Raw genomic sequence first — 8924 nt, forward strand, 5'->3', positions numbered from 1 at the left:
CTTTCCCTGACGTTCTTACAAGTTAGTCTTTTGGGTTTTTTCAGCTACCTTAATAGTAGGCTTAATAACCTTCTTATTAAATTACTATTTTTGCATTTCTAACAGGTTTTGTATTTGTGCAAACATAATCTCACATTCTACTCCATATAAAGAAAAGAAATTAGGGGTCCTGGTTCGGAAGCATGTTCAAAACTCCCGTATCGCTTTGGTGAGAATGAGCTGGAAAAACAGTTTAAGGGTTGTAGTTGTAGCCTCTGGGCTCTGCTGAAGTCTATTAGTTGAATCAAGCTCTGTTTGATACTAGACCTCATAGGTGACACATGGCACAGCCTGTACTTGACCAGATTCCTAATGATGCTGATAAAAGGGTCCGTTCTATGAAATCTAGCAATGATGTGAAACGGTGAACAGAACGAGAAATCTTACGTTATGCCACTGCTTGGAAATTCTGGCTGGCTTCCTTTGTTTAAAGATGGAGAATTCCTGTAAGTCAAATGACAAATTAGAATTACTGTAATTTTTTTTTTCTGTGGTCTTGAAAAATTGCACCAGTGGAAGATTTCTGAACAATATTAATGGTGTTAGGAAAAAAAAACCCATTAATTAAGATTGATTTTTTTATATATATATACTAGTACTTTAAAAATATGACCAATGTGTGCCACTCAGCAGTCTAATTTGATACACATCCTGGCTTTAATTTGAAACTGCAGATCAGTAAAGAGAATACAAGATAATCCTGAAGTGTTACGAAACCTTTTTAGGCCATAGTTTGGGAAAATATAAACCAGTGATTTCTCTGAAGTTAGAGCAGTCATAAGGGTTCTCACGAGCTCAGTCTCTCAGCTCAGTGCTTTCTGTTCACTGCGTGTTTGAGTTTTCGCTGTGGGGAGTATCACAGATGGCTGAGGAGAAGCACAGATGCTGTTTTCCTACTGTGATTCCCAGCAAAAGCACTGAGTTACCGTCTGAAGTTTTTCAGGTAAAGAGAACAAAAGCGTCCTGGTCATCCCTGTTTCTGCTGCTTTTCTGACACTTTACTGTTTGTTATGATGCACTTGGGGGGGACTATATGTTTTAGACCATTACAGAGGCATGTGCTAAATCTGTATACATTAGTATGAAAAATAAACGTAGTGACGTGGTGCTCTGCCAGGACTGCTTCAGACTGCACTCACCTTGCATTTCTAAAATCAAGTGCAATTGTTCCATTGTAATGCAGAGACCTGCAAGATTTGTTAACTATGCAATTATAACATAACATTAGCGTGACAATCTCACCGTTGATGTAATTTCACAATTTTCACTGAGTTCCTTTAATTCTGTATTAATGACATTTTGATATGATCTTGATAGTATAATCCTAATGCATGTCATAGCTAATAAATTTTGAATTAGAGCCACACTTCTAGCTTTTCAGAAATCAGGTTTTTAATAGGGTATAACAGAAAAGAGTTGAAAATATTGGGAAATTCTCATTATTTCAAGGAAATCCAATTATCAGTTAAAGCCTTACCTTGCTGCTTTATTAAGAGAAGTTATTCAGGCTTCTTTTGTGCAGAGGGGAAGGCACACGTGCATCACTAGTGTGAATAAGAGCGCATAACATGTTCTATTTGTAGCTTTTAAAGAAACGGTGGAACATGCTTCTCTGCTCACGCTCTCTTATGGCAGCCCCTGTTTGGCAATAGAACCACTTGTCTATTATGAAACAACAGAATAAAGCAAACTAAGCACAGATGAAGTGGAGAACGCTTGTGCCCGTCATAAACAGCTGTAGCGGTTTCAGAATGACATGGTACGGGTGTGGTTTGTGCACGGATCTTCTACGCTACCATATTGCATGTTATCTGACTATACTTCTGAGAGACTGCTCCTGGTGTTACGTAACATGCAGGCAGAAATACTTACTATCATGCAAATCCCATATGAGAAGCTTATCAACAGTAGCTTCTCTGGGCGGTTTCTATATGCCACCCCCTCCACTCCAGCACGAGTATCTCAAGTTATTTCACGCTGCAACTTCCCAACAGGTAAATGGTGATCAAATCACACGTGGCTTTATCAAAAATGCGTACGTACTTTGGGGATAGGAGTCTGTGCAGTCCGGGTACCAGCCCTGGTAGTTGGACCATCGGGATTGGGATGTCTGTGAAGTCCAAGACTGAACTGTCCTAATGACATTCCTGTAATAATGATCTCTTGGATCACATTCAGTCTCATTATAGCTCTAGAAGACCAAATGCTTTACAAGTGATTTAATTGGATTTAAGTTCTTTCTCCACAAGGCTCCCTTTTTCTTTCTGCTTCCATCCAAGCATAGGTACCATCCTACCTTTACTGTTTTAAACCAGGAAGGGGGAGAAGGGAGCAGGAAGCAAAGTTTTTAAATAGCTAGAGATGTTTGAAAGAAAAACATTAATTCAACTTTTTAAGGGACCTTTAATCGGTGTTTCCATTTCTAAGTAAAAATCTTTGGATGAAGGAATGCAATGAATTGATACCTAAAGAATTGGTGCTAAATATGCTATATTGTCACTAAGAGGAGACAATTCTTTAAAGAATTTTCTTCTATGATAAGAAAAAAAAGTTGTTTATCAGACAACTTCAGCCTTATTTGATGTACCGAAAAAATACTAAAAAAGTCCTCTTGAAGTCCAAACTGATTTTAAAACAAAATAATTACATAATTTAAAATGGAAACAAGTCCTTAAAGCAATTCTATATGTACTCTGAAGTCTGTTGAACCTGGTATGCAGAATAAATACTCTGTGAAACCACTAAGAATGATTCCTGACCTCTCCAGGACTACTCAAGTGTGACTGAGCTTTGTTATTCTTTCCTTGTTTTCTTAAAACTGTTATTAAAATACTGTTGCCTACCCTTTCAGGTTTTAAATCAATTGGCTTCACAGAAATGGAAAAAGAATATTTTCTGAGGCAGGATTCTTATTTTGTCTGGAAGGATTATCAAGTAGCTTTTGTTTTATAAAAGTCAAAATTATCCGACTTAGTATTTATTAAATTAAGCAAGAAATTATTTCACAGTTAATAAATAATGAATGGACCTGTATGTAGATTGTCAAACCACCTTGAGATGCATGTATTTTTTTCTGCCTTCATATTTCGAATGAATGCTGATGTCAACAGAGTTCAATTTTGGCACGAGAAGGCAGATCTGCCGTGAGGTGTCTGCTGGATTTAGGAAAATGTCAGCTCTGAGATGCTCAAACAGGAGTTTTAATGTCAATGAGTGCTGACTGAAACGCTGTTTCTGAAGGTGTCCTAATTCCTTTTTACAGAGACCCTGGTGAACCTGGCGGCATGTTTTGATTTAAGTCTCATTTCCTGTAGCTAAGAGGTGTTCCTGAAACCTTGGTCTTGAAGTGGTCAGTGCAGTGGAGTCTAAATAACCACCACCACACATGACAGCACCTACAAGTTATCAGGGATGACTTGTTCTAGATGTCGAAGGAGAGACATCAGTAACAGCTTCTGAAGAAGCAGCTCTCTCGAAAGAGAATTTTTCAAGTTTCCTGATACTACTCAGTAGTGATATTACTGCGGGTTGTTTGGTAGATGTTCAGGGTTGATGTCAGTTCTTGTACATGCACAACTTATGCAGCAAGAAGGAGAGGACTAGATTTCCCTTGTACTGTTTTCTTCTCCTCCTCCCTCTCCTCTACTACACACAAGTTTAAGTTTATGGATGTAGAGATTCAGCGCTGTGGATTGTGTGGTCAACACAGAAGTCCAGGAATTCCGGAGTGAGTTGGTTTTGTAGTTCTGTTTTTGAGGTCCTAGAACTGCTTATTATCACATGTAGTGTTTGGATCAAGTCTTGTCACAACCAGAATTACTGCAGTTAGAATATGAGTGTGGAACAAAGGTAGGCAGTTCAGATACATTAAATATTAAATACTAATCATTGCTGGTTTGGACAGTTGAAAAAGGCGTTTTGTAGAATGAGATAAAAGTTCCTTCTTTTTTTTCCTCTCTGTAATCCTGTACTCATGAAATTGCTCGTTTCTCTGTGCTTTACCAGCAAACCTTTTTGGGCAGCACAGTATTTGCTAATAGTTCAAATGACAATTTGAATTGAAAGTCTAACCTGCTAAAAGCAGGGTTAACAATGAGGTTAGAGACACTTAAATTTACTTCCTTATTATTTTAATGATCTTCCTCCTGAATTGGCTCATTCTTAGATTTAAAAGGGTTTACCTTGAAAATCTCTTTCAAAGTTTAAATGACCTTCCAAGGGACCTCTGTAGCAGCTTTTACTCAACTCCTTTAAGCTTGAAGTCCAGCACCACGGTAACCAGGATGGGGTTTATTCAGGAGGTTTTTAAATTTTTGCTTTGTACTGAAGTTACTTAGGCACTGTCCTTGGGTAGTTGCTTCATTCTTTTAGCTGAATACAACTGAAGATGATGTATTGAATGAGTCATGAGCTAGTATTCTAAAACCGTCTTGTGTGATACGATATTTGAACTTACTGCTAGAAATCTAATTTTTAATACTTGAAAATTGAGATAATGGTGTATCAGACATCCTCTGAGATGCTGGGGAAGTTGGATTAGTGAACTGTGATTCTGAATATTTTTGCTACGTGCATACTTGTAATAATAAATATCCTGTCTCAGTTTAAACATATACTTTTAAACTAAGGTGAAATATGCCCTCCTGAAGACACTGTTAGAAACTCTTCCACGCTTTTTACACACGTTTGTCACTCATGCTCCTTTCTTTGCCGTGCGAGCAAGTCTCCAGCACGTCACCGTTCAGAGCAAGTGATTCCCGCAGAGTTTATAAATCACGTGTGTTGGAGATTGAGTTGGGAATCGGTGACCCCAAACCTCTCACCTTGCTAAAGCGTCAGGTTTCTGTCAAGAGCAGTAATACGCTGCGTGCGTTATTTCTGCGTATGTGTTTGTGCTGGTTGTGTTGGTGGATATGAAATACTAGGGCCACTATATTGAAATGCTTCACCCTGAGACTCATGCTTTGCCTTCCTATTTTGGCAAGAACGTTTTGCCCTTCCTACCATTTGTTAACAGTTCAGTTGAATGAAGGAGCATTTCCAAAGGCAGAGAAACCCTTCACTGGGGAGGAGGAATGAGAAGGTGGAGTGGGAAAAGGAATGGCACATGTCTTTTCAAAGTTAAGTGAATCTTTTCTTGAGGGAAGAGAGAAGTCTAAGAGCTGGAGGGTCACCTATAAGTCCCTTCTGATCAACCAGCACTGATGTCTCGGGGACTCTGCTGGCACTTGCTTTAGTGAGGTCTGCAACATTAACTGGCTCAAGATGATTATCCTGAGGAAGAGACTACTGGTGCCTGTGGTTTTGTACTTCATTATTTAAGATGCTGTTTATCAGACGGTTTTTCAGAGATTACATTATTACCAGAGAACTTGGTGTGTCTGGAGAGCCTTTTTAAGGCATAGAAATGCAGGATCACGTGTAAAAACGTGTCAAGATGTTGTTCTTGTTATCTAAAATGCTGCTTCAGTTCAACAAAAACACAGGTACATGTGCCTGCATATGTGTAAGTGTATGCACACACATATGAAAACACATGAAAGATCTGGCATGCTCCACACTGCAGCTGTGACACAGTATCCACACCGTAACGTAGTCTGCTTCACAGAGCACGGGACTTGAGACTGGGATAGGCGGGTTCTGCGCACAGCTTTGCCTCAGTTGTAGGTTTTTTCACTAATAAAAATTTCCCAATTGTAAAGCACCCTGATGATATTTTTTTTTTGCAATGGTTGTGCCCTTATTCTTCTGAAAGTCTTTTGCATCTTTCACATTTAGAATTTTAGTATTCAACAGGAAGATACGCTAATGGTCTGTTTTGTCAAGTATATTTATAGAAATTTCTCTCTGCTAACATGCATGAATTCAACATAACTGAATACAATATACGCCATCATTCCATGATTCCTGTTTTTAATACCATTATTTCCAAAGAATGAAAACAAAATTAGGACCCCTGCTATATCGTAGTTACTACATAAATAGAGGCCTAAGTGGATCTTTCTGCTCTGGTAAGCATGAGCCTGCGCTGCATTTTGCAAAGGGAGACAGCTGATTCATTTTCCTCTCCAAAGCAGGCAATGGTATTCCTACACTATCGCTGTATTTAGCCAAACTTGCAAGAACCTGTGACAGCTAGCACTTGAAATGCCTTGGAATTTTGCAGTAATAGTCCCATTGGTTTCTTCTTATATTATTGTGTATGCTTGTTTATAACAGAGCATATATAATCACCTCACTTCTGCCTGCTTAACTAGGAGTAATTATCTAGTAAGACTGTCAATAAGTTTGAGCTAAGAAATAGAAAGCTTTTAATTATTAGATTGAAAACGTGAAATTTCTCCAGGGCTCTGCATGTCTGGTGAGTTTATATGGAATATTTATATGCAAGGTCTTTGAAGTTGTCATATATTCATATCAGATCTCACTTTGAGTGTATGCAGCACTCGGCAAACTGACTATACAGTCAAAGTCTAAGAAAATCTGCAAACAATTCTCTCCTATTTGTTGGTATAAATATATTATTCTTAAGATGCACATCAAGCTGTTAAAATACATCTCTCAAAAAAACCAAAGCAAAGCAAGAAACCCCCAAGACTTCAAAACAATAGAAAACTCCGGGTCGAGGTCAGTTGAATGCGAGGGGGGTGGGAGGGAAATGATGCTTCTGTATGTCTTCAGGCAAGCAGCTTGAGCACAATCAAGCCCGACAAAAGGAGCGTTTAAGATTAAGTGCCCAGTCCTTATTTATAGAAATTTGCCTCTAAAGACGCAGGTGTTCCTTTTGTCCTACCTGAACTCATCGCTGAGTGTTTCTTCCCCCCGAGTACGATTCTCGCTCTGTGTATCTGCACCGTGAGGGTGGCAGTGGCTGGGGGGCCTGCTCCGCCCCCCCCGGTTTCTTCCCCCCGAGTACGATTCTCGCTCTGTGTATCTGCACCGTGAGGGTGGCAGTGGCTGCAGTCCCTGCTCAGCCCTCGCTGCCCGCTCCCACCCCGGCTGTGCGCAGGCTGTGCCCCCGCTCCTGGCTTGACGTTAGCAGGGAAAGCTTGCTACAAATCCTCTCCCCTGAGCCCTTGAGGTGTCCCTAGGCTGAAAGTGAGCTGCAACAGGCTCGGTAGGACTTTTGCCCCTGAGCAGGACTAAAGCAGCAGTGTTGGTGAGCAGGAAAGCTTCCTAATTGTTCCATCAATTCTGATTGGGATGGAGAAATTATGCAAAGAATGAAGATGTGATGTCTGGGTGATGTAGCACTGTACAGCGACAGGCTCACCGTCCTGGAGCCACTCAACCGCTTGTGGAGATGTTCTCCCTTGCAAGCCTGGAAACACCCCTGAGATGAAACCAAGACTCAGCAGCAGGCCTCTCTAGTCCACCCCAAAAGATTCAGATCAGTAGCAGGATTAAAAAATAATTACTCAAGTTGCAAAATCTCATGAGTTTTCCTAAACTGACTGCACATCATCAGGCATAATTTTCTCCCTTGATGCAGCGGTGCCTTCCCTCGCATCACACCCGGTGTGTGTGCACGTAAAGGAAGGTGTGTTAGCTGCTGAGACATGACTGCGAGGTGCCTGGGAAGGGCGGCTTTTTCTGGGAGAGGAAATGACAAGCCGACTGCACTTTTTATGACCTTTCTACTGTTCTATCATAAGTATCCATGGTAACACGACTGTTTCTTTCATACTGGTAGTAGCATCAAAATAACAATAAATGCTGATTTAAATTAATGTGGTTGAATATGACTTGCCGCCAGGTGTGCTAAAAAAAATAAATACTAGAGTTGGGACACAAGAGGCATCAGAAATACATAATTTTATTCTGTTTTGGCTCTGTACCTCGCCTTCTCTTGTTCTCCTCTCCCTCTCACTTTGTTCCTGAAGAGTGTAACCATTTATTAATTTCGTTTGTATGCCATGTGAATGGCTGATTTAAGGTCCATAATGATTTCAGAAAGGTTTCTATTCATTTCACACTGACTTGCTATTTGCTTTGATGGATTCCACAATTACATCTTAATAAACAGTTGAATACAGTGACACCACCAGCTTAACCTATGGAAACTTTTATGTATGTGTTGTGTAATGTAGTTTCTGGATGCCTTCGCTATGACCAGATGAGCACACAGATGACCAAAACTTCTTGTATCAATCACATTTTTTTCAGTATTAGGCAAATTTTGGGTGGTTTGTGTGTGGGTTTTTTGTTTTGTTTTTTGGAGGTTTTTTTGGTTTGGTTTGGTTTGTTTTTTTTTTAATTGCATAGAAAGGTGGTTCTTGTTTAAATGTTAGAATTTTGTATGATTTGGCATCAGATGAGCTTCACTTGTGGTGAGGTAGGGAACACTTGGATTCTGAAAACATCTTCAACCGACACCGATTTATTTAAAGCAAAATTAAGATCAGGTGATACACCCACTGGAAGGCAGGAAAACAGTCTTAATTGCTCAGAAGTTCTTACCAGCTGCTTCGGGTGACAATGGGCTTCTGGAGATGACATCAATGTTTCAAAATACCCTTTTGGAAGCTATTTCTGCTCTCACCTTCAACTTGATGTGGTACTGGGGGGATGAATGCCTAGCTGAAATAGGAACTCGTGAATTCGTGCTGTGCAGAAATGACCCCTTTCCCCCTTTTCCTGCCTCTGCACCGCCAATCTTGGCTAGATTCGCTTCAAATAAAGACTCTAGTTACAAAATACTGGTGGTGTTTTCATTGTAGTGGTTTGTTGTTTGTTTTTTTTTCCCCTCCCCCAGGAAGCGATGTTCTGCTGTAACCTCGGAGCGAAGCGCCCGGCAGCGTGTGCTGAGCCCTCCCCGGCCGCCACTTCGGCAGCGGGTACCAGCGCATACTCCCGGCCCCGGCTGGAGCTGTGGGCTGAGGTCG

Source organism: Buceros rhinoceros, unplaced genomic scaffold (assembly GCF_000710305.1).
Source record: "Buceros rhinoceros silvestris isolate BGI_N320 unplaced genomic scaffold, ASM71030v1 scaffold9848, whole genome shotgun sequence".
Lineage (NCBI taxonomy): Eukaryota > Metazoa > Chordata > Aves > Bucerotiformes > Bucerotidae > Buceros > Buceros rhinoceros.